Source organism: Triturus cristatus, chromosome 5_2, assembly GCF_964204655.1.
Source record: "Triturus cristatus chromosome 5_2, aTriCri1.1, whole genome shotgun sequence".
Lineage (NCBI taxonomy): Eukaryota > Metazoa > Chordata > Amphibia > Caudata > Salamandridae > Triturus > Triturus cristatus.
The window spans coordinates 7,131,820-7,148,659 of NC_140588.1; the positions used below are offsets into that span (position 1 = coordinate 7,131,820).

General features: G+C 49.6%; 1 protein-coding gene across 1 annotated transcript in view; it reads left to right on the forward strand.

Annotated features, from left to right (window-relative positions):
* The window catches only part of DNAH5 (dynein axonemal heavy chain 5), a 5,853,083-nt gene that overhangs the window by 962,813 nt on the left and 4,873,430 nt on the right, over window positions 1-16,840 (forward strand). The gene's annotated exons all lie outside the window — the stretch shown is intronic.

A 16,840-nucleotide genomic window follows, 5' to 3' on the forward strand; every position in this document is an offset into this window, starting at 1 on the left:
CGTACGGGGTAGAACAAGGGAGTAGCCAGAAAATTAAAATACCTTCCTCTTTAAACCAAAGCTCTGATGGCACCAAGCAATGGAAGCAAGTTAGCCCGGACCTCTTAGAAGAGCTCCCTTGTCTTTTTCATGAAGAAAATATCTATTCATCCTTTAGCTCTTCCATCCACCGACTGATATCCACCATTTCACTTTTATATTGGGTCATCCATTAATTCTTTCATCCATCTTTCAATCCTTTACCATTACATCCATCCATTGGCCTTTCAATGTATCATTCCATCCGTTCACACATCCATTATTTATGCAGGCATCTATCTGTACATCTATCCTCCCATACATTATTCATTTGACATACCCATCCATCAATAAAGCCTTTCATCAATCAGTTGATCCTTTTGACCATCTATCTATCCATCCTCTTAAGATTTTTATTTACTTTGCCATCCTTTCACCCACCCATCCATCATCTCAGATTTTCATTTACTTTGCCGTCCTTTCACCCGCCAATCCATCCATCAATCCCTTCTCTGATATCCATTTACTCTGCCACCATTTCATCCATCCATCCTCAGATTTCCATTTACTCTGCCATCCTTTCACCCAATAATCCATCCAATAACATTGTCTCAGATTTCCATCATCTGATAGAAACTGAAGATTCCTTACCTTTGAATTTCCTAGGCGTCGTTAGTCAGTTATGATGTCGCGGTCACCTATATAGGCGCCACCCAGGCGCACGGACGTCAGTTCCTTTCTTTCTGCGTCAGTTAAGCGCTGATCCAGAGAAGAGCTACCCCTCTGTCTCTTTTTGACAGACTTCTTTCGACATTTTGTCCAGGAATTGTTTTCTTGTGTGTCAAGTGATGTCCTCCAGACGTTCAGGATTTAAGTTGTGTGGCACCTGTCAGCACGCCATGTTGGTAACTGACCCCCATCTAGTCTTCTTGTGGTGTCTCAAGTGTGACCATGACATGAAGTGCTCGGATTGCCAGGCCATGTCGCTGAAGGCCTTGCGGGAGTGATCTTTGAAGCTCCTTGCGGCCCAGCTGTCGCACTATCGAGCATGACTCCTCAGATGTGCCGGTCCCTTTCGAGAAAGAGAAGGTCACGGGAGCGCTCCAGGAGCCCCAATTCCTCTTCCTCACACTTGAGGTTCTCGGGACACTGGGGCAAGAGGCATAAAAAGAAGTCTAAACGGACTTTAACTTCACATCGTCTATTAACGAGCCAAGCAAGGAGCATCGACTCTCTAGGCACGGTTCTGCGGAGCCGGAGCCAGGTTCGACTCCACGCCTTCCCCCATTTCCGGAAGCCGGCGCGACCCCCTCTCAAATGATGGAAATCTATGAGGCCATTCGCCGTGCATTTGATCGGGCGGACCCCTCCAGTAAGTCTTCGGGCCCTGCAGGGTCGGAGAAGGCCCCACCAGGTTCTACGCCAACGGCCTTGTCGCCGGTGGGGTCTCATGATTCCGATGATGGATTGACGCCGGTCGTGCCAACGCGATCTTCCCCGGCACCGAAGTCTATGCCTCCAGCGCCAGCCCCATTCTGATACCCGACAACTGGTATTAACGTCGGTCGGCTCCGGCACCGACCGAGCACAGAGGTTCTACGTCGTTGCCTGTACATTTTTAGGAAGTTTCAGGCATGGATGATGATTGTGAGGGGTCTGTGGATCATTTGGAACAACAGTTAGACGTTCCTGTGAAACAATTGGACTGGGTTGAGGATCTTGGAGAAGCCAGTGGACTGGACACATCTCCAAGTACTGGTATGCTCTCTCCACCTATTGTGCCTATGGAGGAGAGGGCATCTTATGCCATGGTGGTCAGGAGGGCAGCAGAGGTCCTTGGCCTGGAGCTGCCCTCTGTGCAGATCAGGACTAATCTGTTGGCTGAGGGGCTTTAGCCTGGGGCTTCCTCATCCGAACCCCTTGTGCCCTTTAATGAAGCACGGACAGATGTCCTTTTAGGCACGTGGTCCAAGCCTAGCCCAGGCGCTCCTGTGAACAGGGCTATTGCAAGCCGCCATTGCCCTGCACTGGTGATCCAAGGTTCCTCAGCCAACACCCCACCCCTGAGAGCTTAGTTTTTCAGCCTTCAACGTCCCCTGGCGTGTTCCCTTCTGCTCCTCCGGATAGGGAATCCAAGAGGCTGAATGTGCTTGAGATGACGATGTTATCTTCTACCAGCTTGGCATTGCGGTTGGTGAACACCGAGTTCTTATTGGGCCGTTTCTTGCTCACCCTTGGGGAAACGGTTGCCCAAGTGCTGCCACTGGTCCTGGAGGAGGCCCGGGCCATTCTTTACAAGGCACTGAAAGATGTGAGAGATTTAGCGAGGTTCACCATCAGGTGTGGCTTAGATACAATAGACTCGCTGGGTAGAGCGGTTTTGGTAATGGTGGCCTTACGGCACTACGCCTGGCTGAGATTATCTGGCTTCACGGGTATTGTCCAGGTTAACCTCATGAACATGCCCTTTGAAGGGACTTGTCTTTTGGTGAGAAAGCGGCCTCGGTGTTGTAGCGCTTAAAGGAATCTTGTGCTCGGGCCAGATCCATGGGTTTCCCAGTTAAACCTTGTAGCCAGTCTAGCTTTCTCCTCTTTCATGGCAATGGAAGCAGTTTTTAACCACGTCAGCCATATCCCAGCCCATGTCCTGCGCAAACTCCCAAAGTTGTTTGAGGACGTGGACGCGGTTCGTTCCGACCTCGTGGGAATGGTAGACAGAAGTTGACTGCCACCCAGTCTCCAGGAGCTGCAGCCTTCAAGCATTTCTAGTTTGGTTCTGCAAGGCCATGTTACTCCTGTCGGAGGGAGAACTCAACACTATCTCCTCTGCTGGAGGTCCATAACATCAAACAAATGGGTCTTATGGATCATTCAGGAAGGCTATTCTCTTCCCTTTCTTTCTTTTCCTACTCCTTTACTGTCAACTCAAGAACGGCTGTTGGAGGATCATTTAGTATTACTCAGAGAGAAAGTTACAGCTCTCCTGGCCAAGGGAGCTATAGAAAGGGTTCCGATTTCAGAAGTAGGCAGTGATTGCTACTCCTGCTACTTTCTGATACCGAAAAAGAACAAAGGGTTGCAACCCATTTTGGACTTTCGGACCGTCAATCTCTTCCTCAAAAAGGAGAAATTCAAGATGCTCATGTTGGCTCAGGTCTTGTCGGCCCTGGACCACGGTGATTGGCTAGTTGTGTTTGACTTGCAGGATGCGTATTTTCACATTTTCATCCTGCCTGCCCATAAGCGGTACCTACTGTTAAAGGTAGGCCACAAGCATTTTCAACTCACTGTGCTTCCATTTGGTCTTACCTGTGCTCCTGGGGTGTTCCACCAAGGTGATGTCAGTGGTTGAAACTCATTTATATAGGTTAGGGGTGTCAGTCTTCCCTTATCTCGATGACTGGCTGTTGAAGGCGTCCTCGCCTCAAGGTGTCATCTCCCACCTCTATACTATGGCGGACCACCTGCATTCGCTGGGGTTCTCTATAAACGTGCCGCAGTCACATGTGTCTCCTTCTCTGAAGCTCCCTTTATTCTGAGCTGTTCTGGACACAGTGCAGTTTCAGGCTTATCCTCCTGAGCAGCAAGTCCAGGATTTTCAGGCTATGATACCGATGTTTTATCCTCTATCTTGGATTTCGGTGAGAATGACTCTGAGGCTGCTGGGACTCATGGCTTCCTGCATCCTGTTGATAAATCATGTCAAATGGCGTATGTAGGCTCTGCAGTAGGATCTGAAGTTTGAGTATGTGCAGCATCAGGAGAATCTCTCCAATGTGCTACAGATCTCGGAGGGAACTGCAAAAGACCTGCAGTGGTGGTGATGACCACAATTGGGTCAGTGGCAAACCCCTCTCTCTTCCCCAACCATATCTCACAGTAGTGATAGATACGTCACTCCTGGGATGGGACAGCCATCTAGGAGAGGCAGAAATCAGGGGTCACTGGTGAAGGAAAGTGCCCTTTTTTGCATGGTTACCCCCCACTTTTTGCCTGACATCTGATGCAACCAGACTTGATGTGCCCTGAGTCCCTGCCAATCAGGTTCCCAGGCCTGTGTTCTTTCCAGAGACTGTACCTTTGTACCCACAATTGGCCCATCTCTGACCACAGGTAAGCCTCTTATAAAAGGTACCATGGGTACAAAGCTCACTGTCACCAGGGAAGGCCTCTACGGGCTGCAGCACCTATTGTGCCAGCCTAAGAGATCCTGAACCTTAACACCCACACACTGCCATTGCAGACTGGACGTAAAGTGCAGAATTTTGAAGGACTTTATAATTTGTTTATGAAGGAACACACTTTAAGTAACTTCATCAATGAAATGTTGCATCAGTGGTCCAATTTCACCCCAAGAATTGGGAAAGAAGGTAAGCCACTGGATCAAGACAAAGGTCACCAAGACAACCACTGGGGGTGACCAAAAGAAAGGAGTCACAAAGCCTCTGCAGGGGAAAGAACGTGAGAAACCCAAATACAAAATACCAGAGTCTCCCAAAGGTCCCAAAAATCCTGGTCAGGGGGCTGGGCCCAAGAACTCTTCCCAGCCCACTAGCAAAGGGTGCAAGGGGAAACGTGTTGATCCTGCATAAGGCCTGGTGTTTCCACTATAACAAGAAGGGACACCGAACTGGAGATTCTGCCTGTCCCAGCAAACCATCCCCTTACCCCCCACCAGTTTCTACTGGTATGGCAAACCTTCTGATAGGATCAATTGTGTGCCCAGAGCAAATCAGGGTTCACACTGAGGCTGTTTTAATCTTTGAAGGGGAGGGAGGGTTAGTCACTTTGGCTGTCTGGCCCCCTAAGTTAAAGAAATACCTGCAGTATCCCTTAGTGAATGCAACTAGGAGAGAAGCCCTGAGGGATACATGTGGCAGTGTCACCATGGTGAGAGATACATTGGTTTCCCCAGAGCAATACCTAACTGGAAAAATGTATCCAGTTACCATTGTTGACATTGTCACCACTAACCATGCAATGACTATGTCTATATTAGACTGGGGGGGTTGCTGGCCTGAAACAGGTAGTGGTCTCTCCAAAGCTCACAGCCTCCTGTCTGCTTGGAAATGACCTGGAAACTTCAGCATGGGCTGAGGTAGAAAGAAAGACACTTGCAGCCATACTGCAAATCCCTGAGATAGTGTGTCTGAAAGCAAGAGCACAGTGCCTAGCACAGGGTCAAAAAGGAGGATTGGAACCTGAAGTGATGGTCCAACCTCCCAAGAGAAAAGGTAGGAAGACTGGTGAAATAGCTTCCACACAGCAGGAGAGATCATGACCCCCTCCCTCAGGGAGAGGACTTGTCAGCCCCCAGAGGTAACTGAGCCCATGGAGCTTGAACCTTACGAGGTAGAGTTCTTGGAACCAGGGGGGCCCTCTAGGGAACAGCTGTGCCTTGGGCTCTACTCTTGAAGTCCTGAGGCAGCAGGCTGCTGCACAGGAGGATGGAGATGTCAGTGGCTCCCGCAAGGTCTGTTGGGAGGAAGGACTCCGGTACACTGAGGCCAGAGACCCCAAACCTGGTGCCATTAGGAGAGTGGTAGTGCCTCAACTTTATAGGGAGTTTTTACTCACTGTAGCACATGACATCCCTCTAGTTGGACAGCTGAGCCAGACCAACATTTGGGAAAGATTGATCCCCCACTTTTATTGGCCCCAGATGTCCCAAAAAGTGAAGGAGTTTGTAAGATCCTGTGTCACCTGTCAAGCTAGTGGCAAAACAGGAGGATGCCCAAAGGCCCCCTTAATCCAACTACCAGTGGTTGGGGTACCCTTTGAGACGGTAGGAGTGGATATTGTGGGTCCCCTTGAACCTTCCACAGCCTCAGGAAACAAGTTCATACTAGTAGTAGGTGATCATGCTACTAGGTATCCTGAAGCCATTCCCCTTAGGACTACTACAGCCCCTGTGATAATCAAGGCTCTCATTGGTGTCTTCGCCAGGGTAGGGTTTCGTAAGGAGGTAGTATCAGACTGAGGTTCCAACTTCATGTCTGCATACTTAAAGCACGTGTGGGATGAGTGTGGAGTGATCTATTAGTTCACAACCCCTTACCATCCACAAACCAATGGTCTTGTTGAGAAATTCAACAAGACATTGAAAGGCATGATAATGGGACCCCTGAAAAGCTCAAGAGGAGCTGGAATGTTCTATTGCCATGCCTGCCTTTTGCCTACCGAGAGGTGCCTCAGAAGGGAGTAGGGTTTTCACCCTTTGAACTTGTGTTTGGCCACATTGTAAGGTGACCACTCTCACTTGTGAGGGAAGGATAGGAGAAACCCCATCATGTACCAAAGCAAGATGTGGTGGACTATGTACTAGGCCTTCATTCTAGGATGGCAGAGTACATGCAGAAAGCATCCAAACACCTTGAGGCCAGCCAGGAGCTCCAGAAGCTCTGGTATGACCAAAAAGCTGCACTGGTAGAATTCCAACCGCGGCAATAGTTGTGGATTTTGGAGCCAGTGGCACCAAGGGCCCACTAGGACAAATGGAGTGGCCCTGACCCTATCCTAGAACAGAAGAGTGAGGTCACCTTATTGGTATACCTGGGTGCTAGCAGGTCCCCCAAAAAGGTGATACGTGAGAACCGCCTCAAATGCTACTGTGAGAGGGCTGATGTAACCATGCTGATGGTTACCGATGAGGATCGGGAGACAGAGAGTGAACCTCTCCATGACCTCCTCTCCTACAGCCTCCTAGAAGGGTCGGTAGATGGTGTTGTCTACTCAGATATCCCCCTCTCTACCCAACAGCACGCTGAGTGCATACAGGTTCTGCAACAGTGTGCCCAGCTCTTTTCCTTGACGCCTGGTCAGACTCCCTAGTGTACCCATGATGTGGTCACTGGAGACAGCTTGCCTGTCAAAACAAAGATCTATCGCTAGTCTGACCAAGTCAGGGAAAGCATCAAGGCTAAAGTCAGGAAGATGCTGGAGTTGGGGGTCATTGAGCCTTTTGAGAGTCCCTGGGCCAGCCCAGTGGTCCTAGTCCCCAAACCTCATTCACAGGGTAGAAAGAGAGAAACTAGGTTTTGTGTGGACTACAGAGGCCTCAATGCTGTCACCAAGACAGTTGCACACCCCATCCCCATAGCTGATTAATTGATAGATAAGTTGGAGGCTGCCAAATACCTAAGTACCTTTGACTTAACTTCAGGGTACTGTTAGATTGGCATGATCCCTGGACCAAAAGAAAAGAAAGCATTCTCCACACCTGATGGGAAGTTTCAGGTCACTGAGACACCCTTTGGTCTAAAGAATGCCCCTGCCACCTTCCAAAGGTTGGCAAATCAATTCCTTGCTCGGTTGGAAGGATTTAGTGTAGCTTATCTTGATGATATTGCTGTGTTTTGCTCTTCCTGGCAAGATCACCTGGTCCACCTGGGGAAGGTTTTACAGGCCTGCAAGCTGCATGCCTAACTAACAAGGCAAGTTTTGTCAAAAAAGGACACGCCCAGTATGGTATGGTACGGTCAAATGAAGCGAATGTTTGGGAACCCACCAAGTGGGTTAAAAGGCCCCTCACACACCAACCTGGTTGGTGTCATGCTTCATCATCGGGGCCCCAACCGGGTGGCCGAGTGCCTCCCGGTTGTGCTGCGACGCCTGGCTACAGCGGAGCTGGTGTAGTGCAAAAATGTGATGTGGTGAAAATATAAAAAATACCACTGAGAATCCTTACCATAGGAAAATTTATTATTGGCGGCTCAGGGTATTGGTTAAAAGGATATGTGGTGCAACTAAATATAGGAATAATTATCTATTAGTTGACTAGGTGTTGGGTCTACATGTTTCAGCTCTCTAGTAAAAGTAATGAGGAGCTTTCATCAGGACCAGTGAGAAGTGAGTGGCAAAAGGTGTAGTGCCACGTGGTGAAAAAAGTTAAAAATGGGGTTACCTACACACTCGCTAAGGTGTGTGGAACGCTGTGTCAACACATTAGCGGACACTTGGCGCAAACCTGTGGAAGGAAAAACAAGACAGCACACAGAACACATTTGACATTGGTGCACTGGATGGCAGGCGACATACAGATAATTTTATTGTGCCGTGAAATATCAAACCTGTCTTCAATGAACGTACCATAAGTGACACACATACCTATGAAGTGTATCATGCTGCTATGCAGAGAATCGGAGGCAAGACCATTAGGAGTGCTAGTTGAAGCGTAAAAACGATCTGTGGACTAGGGGTGCCAAGTGGTAAATACCGCGGCACTATGTGGGGCTATATGTGGGAAACATACAAGCAACCGCCAAGTGATGTTACTGGCAATGAATGTGGAGCCTCAGCATGAGGTATGTACACAATGAGAGGCCCAGGGTGCGCTAAAAAGTGAGGGGCTGCAATTAGCCTCTGAGCGCTGTAGAAGATTGCTGGGCACAGACTAAAATAGGACAATGCGCAAAAGTAACATGGAAAGGTAATTACACTATGGCTGAGTGAAGGCGCTGTGCAGGAAGCGGGAGGGGGGCGCTTCTTACAACCAAACTGTGGGTAAAAGAAACAAGATTAGAGAGCGAGGATAGCAGGAATGAGCTGGTATCCTGCTGGAGCGAAAAGGAAACACCTTACTTGGTTGTGAAACTGCCATCGCTTTGCACCTACTGTGGCCTCCCGAAGTCCCGGATGCTGGCGGACCCCGAGGAGGGAGGAGGTTAAGTAGCGCGGAGCGCCATTGAGTACGTGCTAGCGTGCTGGTAGACTTGGGCGTTACTGGCGATGATGCGCATGCGTGAGGATACAGCATCGTGATTGCGCGCATGCGCGGGAATGAACGCACGCTAGTGCTTGACTGGCGATGATGCGCATGCGTGAGGGTACAGCATCGTGATTGCGCACATGCGCGGGAATGAACGCACGCTAGTGCTTCACTAGGAGAAGCGCGCATGTGTGTAGAAGTAGCGCGATATGTTGAAGGTGGGCAGTGGTTATCGAGGAAGTCATATATAGTGGTTACGGTTCAAGTATTGTTCATGCAACTGGCTAGTCCCACAACGGGAGCGTTCAGAGGGGAGGCAAGGTAGTGCAATCTGTGCAGTGCCTGGGGGCTGCCTGGGGGGCGGTGCATAAGCCCTGGGCAGCAGGGTAGAGAGCCAGGTAGGGCTGCTAAAAGTGGGGATCTGGGAGGGTGAGCCAGAATGGGGAAACAGCATAGCAAAGCCTATAGATAAAGGCTGGTGGCATCATCCCAGGTGGTCAGGGCTTTCTTAGGCAGTTCCAGGGGATGTTATCGTTCAAGCCAGTTATATGGCTCGAAAGACGATAAATCCATCTTTGTTCCTGTTCTAGGAGGCGAGACTGGATGTTCGGGATGTTGTTGTCCAAAGCTTCAATTATCACCCATCTCATGTCATTAGTTGTGTGGCCTTTTTCCAGGAAATGGTTTGTCATTCTGGTGGTATTTTTCTTGCAGCGAATAGTGCTGCGGTGTTCACAGATGCGGGTTTTGACTTTACGTGTGGTCATTCCAATGTAGGTCAGATCACACGGACATATGATGCGGTATACAACATTCTCTGTGTTGCAGTTGGTGTGTTTGCGTAACTCCCATGTCTTCCCAGGTTCCAAATTCAGTTGTTTGGTTGTCTCAGTGATGTGGCATACACTACAGTTGCCACAGGGGTAGTGCCCTTTGATATTGGGGAGGCCCCAGGCATTGAGTACCGTGTTTGGAGGTCTGGTAGGGGCCAAAGGTCTAGTAGACACAATGGTGTCCTTGACGGATCTTGCCCTCTTGGTAGAGAGAAGGGGAGGGTCCCAATTTAGGTGGCCTGTGTGGAGAATCTTCCAGTTCTTCTTAACGATCTGCGCCACTTTGTTGGACACTGTGTTGTACGTGGTGACACATGTGAGTGGGGGAGGGGTGGGTTCCTTGGGGTATGTTGTGAGAAGACCCTGTCGGTTTTGATTTCTGGCCCTTTTGTTGGCGGTCTTTGTTATGTGCCTAGGGTAACCGCGTTGGTGCAGTTTAAGGCAGAGGTCTTGGGCTTGTGTTTTGTAGTCCTTGGGATCGCTACAATTTCTGCGAAGTCGCAGAAATTGGCCATACGGGAGATTCTCCCGGAGGGCTCGTGGGTGGAAGCTGGAGAAGTGGAGGAGGGAGTTACGTGCAGTGGGTTTGAAGTGTGTTTTGCTCATGAGACCCCCTGCCACTGCACAGATGTCGAGGTCCAGAAAAGTGGTATGGTATCTGTCAGAGCTATGTGTGAAGCGCAAGTTAGGGTCACACGTATTTAGCCAGTCACAGAAGGTGATGAGGGTTTCGCTCGAACCTTCCCAGATAAGGAGAATGTCATCAATGTAGCGTTTGTAGAACTTAATATGTGGGCTGCGTGGCTGGTTGTTGTTGAGCAGATGTTTGGTCTCAAAGCTGAAAACACAAAGGCCCGCTATGCTGGGAGCGAAAACGCTCCCCATTGATGTACCATACTTCTGTAGGTAGAGCTTGCCCTCATATTCGAAGTAGTTCTCCTTTAGTGCGAGGGTAGCGCATTTCAGGACAAAAGGGGGGGGCGTGTGGTATTGCCAATCAGCCTCATTAAGGGCCTGTTCAAGAACACGGAGGGTGTCATCTTGGGGGAGGCTGGTGTACAGACTCTCCACGTCCAGCGACACCAGGAAAGAGCTTTCGGGGTCGTAGTGAATGTTGGCTAAGAGTCCCAGCAAATCTTTGGTGTCTTTGAGATACGTGCTTGTGGACTGGACCAAAGGTTGTAAGAAATGGTCACAGAAACGTGAGAGGGGTTCCAGAAGGGACCCAATGCCTGAAACTATCGGACGTCCTGGGGGGGGAAAACTGTTCTTGTGGATCTTGGGAACAGTATAAAAGTATGGTATTTTGCCTTTAGTGGTGGTCAGGAATTTTGCCTCACTTTTAGAGATGTGCCCACTTTGTTCAGCTTCTCCTACCAGGGTCTCGATTTTCGCTTTGAGTGAAATGCTGGGGTCATGATCGAGCAGTTCGTAATTCTTAGTGTCGTTGAGTAGACGTTGGCATTCCTGCTGGTAATCCTTTTTGTTAAGGATTACAGTGCCACCCCCTTTGTCAGCAGGTTTGATGATTATGTCAGGGTTGTTCTTCAGTGTTTGTAGGGCCAGTCGTTCTTGTTTACTGGTGTTTTGAAATATGTGGGGTTCTTTGAGGGCTTCCATTTCCTTGAACACCGCTTGCTCATATACCAAGATTTCCGGAGGGATAGAGCTCGGCGGGGGCACGAAGGTAGACTTTGTCCGGAGGGTGGTATCTCCCTGGTCAGTAGGGTCAGGAAGAATCGGAGTGTTCTCGAAGAATGCCTTGAGTTTTAGTTTGCGAAAAAATTCAGCTAGTTCGCAATGAAGTTTGAATTTGTCCAACTTGGACGTGGGTGCATAACCTAAACCTTTCTCAAGGATGGCTTTCTCTGCGGGTGTTAGAGTATGCTTGGAAAGGTTGGTGATAAGGCTTAGCGTGTGCTCGGGCCTGGTTGCTGTTCTCTGGTTTGGCTCCTCGTCTGTGCTCCCTGAGGAGGGTCGTCCTGCCAGTGGACTGTGTTCCCTCTCCGTCTCCTTCCGCGACCTCTTCGGCCTCTTCCTAAAAAAGGCTGTTGTTGGTGTTGATTCATGTAGGGAGTGGTGGACCAAAAGGTGGGTTCCAACCATATCCAAATTGTGGGTGTATTGGGGGGTACATGGGTGGGTATAGTACGTTGGGACCCCGGGGCCCCGGGGTCCACGGTTGTTGCCATCCCGTAGGGCCCCCTCTGTCTTGTTGACGTCGGCGATAACTGCTATTGCTGGAGTTGCTGCTTCCGGATGAGTCTTCATCTGATGTAGTACCTGACATATCCGCTCGATTGGGTGGTTGAAAATCTTCGGCGGCATATGGGTAGGTTTTGGTGTAGGAAAATCTCTTGAGGTCTTTTTGAAATTTGGTAATCTTGCTTTGGGTAAGTCCTTCTTTATATTCATTTATTTCTTTGTTCGTTTCTTCTAGTTTTTTCTTAAAAGAGGAGAGAGTGGCTTTGAAGTGTGATTCCGTCGTTTGTATTTCTATGAGAAATGCATCGGAGAGGCGTTTAGATGTTTGGATGATGAGAATCATCCAGTCACGGGTGCATCTCCACGCTATTTGGGCCCAGTCCTTCCGAAAGGTAGGATCCTCTAGAAATATACGTGGGGCATTCGTGACTATCAGGCCTCTTGGCGCGGTGTTGTTTCTCAGATATTCCGTAAGAATTATCCCGTGAAGTATGGTTCTTATCCGGTTGCGCTTTTTCTCGTTAAGGTTGTCCCAATCGGCTGTTTGTGCGATCGAGGTAGCCAGGTTGAAGTCAGCCAATAGTGGAGGGTTGTCAAGGATGTTGTTAACATCATCCAGAGTAAACCCTAAACCAGGGTTCTCAGCCATAGTGAATAAAAGGGGGGGGGGGGGGAGGAAGGGGATTTTGCGCAGGTCAAGAGAAGATCTGCTCTCACAGCTGTGCGCTGCGAATAACTATCAAAAACAACGGGAGAGCTAGGGACAACAAGGAGGGGTTGTGTCCGTATCCCCTGGAATTAGATAAGTTTTGTCAAAAAAGGACACGCCCAGTATGGTATGGTACGGTCAAATGAAGCGAATGTTTGGGAACCCACCAAGTGGGTTAAAAGGCCCCTCACACACCAACCTGGTTGGTGTCATGCTTCATCATCGGGGCCCCAACCGGGTGGCCGAGTGCCTCCCGGTTGTGCTGCGACGCCTGGCTACAGCGGAGCTGGTGTAGTGCAAAAATGTGATGTGGTGAAAATATAAAAAATACCACTGAGAATCCTTACCATAGGAAAATTTATTATTGGCGGCTCAGGGTATTGGTTAAAAGGATATGTGGTGCAACTAAATATAGGAATAATTATCTATTAGTTGACTAGGTGTTGGGTCTACATGTTTCAGCTCTCTAGTAAAAGTAATGAGGAGCTTTCATCAGGACCAGTGAGAAGTGAGTGGCAAAAGGTGTAGTGCCACGTGGTGAAAAAAGTTAAAAATGGGGTTACCTACACACTCGCTAAGGTGTGTGGAACGCTGTGTCAACACATTAGCGGACACTTGGCGCAAACCTGTGGAAGGAAAAACAAGACAGCACACAGAACACATTTGACATTGGTGCACTGGATGGCAGGCGACATACAGATAATTTTATTGTGCCGTGAAATATCAAACCTGTCTTCAATGAACGTACCATAAGTGACACACATACCTATGAAGTGTATCATGCTGCTATGCAGAGAATCGGAGGCAAGACCATTAGGAGTGCTAGTTGAAGCGTAAAAACGATCTGTGGACTAGGGGTGCCAAGTGGTAAATACCGCGGCACTATGTGGGGCTATATGTGGGAAACATACAAGCAACCGCCAAGTGATGTTACTGGCAATGAATGTGGAGCCTCAGCATGAGGTATGTACACAATGAGAGGCCCAGGGTGCGCTAAAAAGTGAGGGGCTGCAATTAGCCTCTGAGCGCTGTAGAAGATTGCTGGGCACAGACTAAAATAGGACAATGCGCAAAAGTAACATGGAAAGGTAATTACACTATGGCTGAGTGAAGGCGCTGTGCAGGAAGCGGGAGGGGGGCGCTTCTTACAACCAAACTGTGGGTAAAAGAAACAAGATTAGAGAGCGAGGATAGCAGGAATGAGCTGGTATCCTGCTGGAGCGAAAAGGAAACACCTTACTTGGTTGTGAAACTGCCATCGCTTTGCACCTACTGTGGCCTCCCGAAGTCCCGGATGCTGGCGGACCCCGAGGAGGGAGGAGGTTAAGTAGCGCGGAGCGCCATTGAGTACGTGCTAGCGTGCTGGTAGACTTGGGCGTTACTGGCGATGATGCGCATGCGTGAGGATACAGCATCGTGATTGCGCGCATGCGCGGGAATGAACGCACGCTAGTGCTTGACTGGCGATGATGCGCATGCGTGAGGGTACAGCATCGTGATTGCGCACATGCGCGGGAATGAACGCACGCTAGTGCTTCACTAGGAGAAGCGCGCATGCGTGTAGAAGTAGCGCGATATGTTGAAGGTGGGCAGTGGTTATCGAGGAAGTCATATATAGTGGTTACGGTTCAAGTATTGTTCATGCAACTGGCTAGTCCCACAACGGGAGCGTTCAGAGGGGAGGCAAGGTAGTGCAATCTGTGCAGTGCCTGGGGGCTGCCTGGGGGGCGGTGCATAAGCCCTGGGCAGCAGGGTAGAGAGCCAGGTAGGGCTGCTAAAAGTGGGGATCTGGGAGGGTGAGCCAGAATGGGGAAACAGCATAGCAAAGCCTATAGATAAAGGCTGGTGGCATCATCCCAGGTGGTCAGGGCTTTCTTAGGCAGTTCCAGGGGATGTTATCGTTCAAGCCAGTTATATGGCTCGAAAGACGATAAATCCATCTTTGTTCCTGTTCTAGGAGGCGAGACTGGATGTTCGGGATGTTGTTGTCCAAAGCTTCAATTATCACCCATCTCATGTCATTAGTTGTGTGGCCTTTTTCCAGGAAATGGTTTGTCATTCTGGTGGTATTTTTCTTGCAGCGAATAGTGCTGCGGTGTTCACAGATGCGGGTTTTGACTTTACGTGTGGTCATTCCAATGTAGGTCAGATCACACGGACATATGATGCGGTATACAACATTCTCTGTGTTGCAGTTGGTGTGTTTGCGTAACTCCCATGTCTTCCCAGGTTCCAAATTCAGTTGTTTGGTTGTCTCAGTGATGTGGCATACACTACAGTTGCCACAGGGGTAGTGCCCTTTGATATTGGGGAGGCCCCAGGCATTGAGTACCGTGTTTGGAGGTCTGGTAGGGGCCAAAGGTCTAGTAGACACAATGGTGTCCTTGACGGATCTTGCCCTCTTGGTAGAGAGAAGGGGAGGGTCCCAATTTAGGTGGCCTGTGTGGAGAATCTTCCAGTTCTTCTTAACGATCTGCGCCACTTTGTTGGACACTGTGTTGTACGTGGTGACACATGTGAGTGGGGGAGGGGTGGGTTCCTTGGGGTATGTTGTGAGAAGACCCTGTCGGTTTTGATTTCTGGCCCTTTTGTTGGCGGTCTTTGTTATGTGCCTAGGGTAACCGCGTTGGTGCAGTTTAAGGCAGAGGTCTTGGGCTTGTGTTTTGTAGTCCTTGGGATCGCTACAATTTCTGCGAAGTCGCAGAAATTGGCCATACGGGAGATTCTCCCGGAGGGCTCGTGGGTGGAAGCTGGAGAAGTGGAGGAGGGAGTTACGTGCAGTGGGTTTGAAGTGTGTTTTGCTCATGGGACCCCCTGCCACTGCACAGATGTCGAGGTCCAGAAAAGTGGTATGGTATCTGTCAGAGCTATGTGTGAAGCGCAAGTTAGGGTCACACGTATTTAGCCAGTCACAGAAGGTGATGAGGGTTTCGCTCGAACCTTCCCAGATAAGGAGAATGTCATCAATGTAGCGTTTGTAGAACTTAATATGTGGGCTGCGTGGCTGGTTGTTGTTGAGCAGATGTTTGGTCTCAAAGCTGAAAACATAAAGGCCCGCTATGCTGGGAGCGAAAACGCTCCCCATTGATGTACCATACTTCTGTAGGTAGAGCTTGCCCTCATATTCGAAGTAGTTCTCCTTTAGTGCGAGGGTAGCGCATTTCAGGACAAAAGGGGGGGGCGTGTGGTATTGCCAATCAGCCTCATTAAGGGCCTGAGGGGGCCCCACCCGGTTGGGGCCCCGATGATGAAGCATGACACCAACCAGGTTGGTGTGTGAGGGGCCTTTTAACCCACTTGGTGGGTTCCCAAACATTCGCTTCATTTGACCGTACCATACCATACTGGGCGTGTCCTTTTTTGACAAAACTTATCTAATTCCAGGGGATACGGACACAACCCCTCCTTGTTGTCCCTAGCTCTCCCGTTGTTTTTGATAACTAACAAGGCATCCAAGTGCCAGATAGGGCGGGAACTGTTGTGTACTTGGGCCATCTTGTAGGTGGAGGCCAAGTTTAACCCCTTCAACCCAAAATGAAGATCATTCTGGATTGGGAAGCTCCAACAACCCAGACCATAATCAGGGCTTTCCTTGGCTTACCTGGGAACTATAGGAGGTTTGTGAAGGGATATGGGTCCATTGTGACTCCCCTCACCTAACTCACCTCCAATAAGATGCCCAAGAAAGTGGATTGGACAGTTGGCCGCCAAAAGGCTTTTGACACCCTAAAAGAGTCAATGTGCTCCGCACCTATTTTCAAGGCTCCAGATTACTCCAAGCAGTTCATAGTGCAGACTGATGCCTCTGAGCTAGGAATAGGAGCGGTCCTGTCACAGACAAATGATGATGGACAAGGCCAACCTGTTGCTTTCATAGCCATAGACACTGCTCTCGGTCTGTGACTGTTTGTCCGACCTACTGTTCCTTTGCTCATTTAAACCTATGCTAAGTGCGCTTTGTATGCCATTGTGATGTTAAGGACATTATCATTTTAAAACATTGCCTCATTGTTTTTAGATATGTTTTAAGAAATTGTTCCTACCTGCTGCTTTTGTTCTGTTTTGCACAATCATTCTCATCCTCACTGGCTGGTCCCCGTTCCGCCACGGCTTGTGCCGGTTGAAGCGGAGGGACGTTAGGCCTTTCCCGGGGCGCTCTGTGGTGATGAGCGACTTCCGGTTACATACAGGTTAGCATTCTAGCCGCTCGCCCCGCCCACTCCCCCTACATAACGCGGATCAGGGCGCGGACGCGCGCAGCGGCGCTCTGAAAGCGCGCCAAAGGCAAGCCCGTCTGCGCTCGTCCGTGCCAGAACGCTGCCTTTCGCCCAGATTTTCCGGATAAATATTTTAGGCACTAGCCTGGCA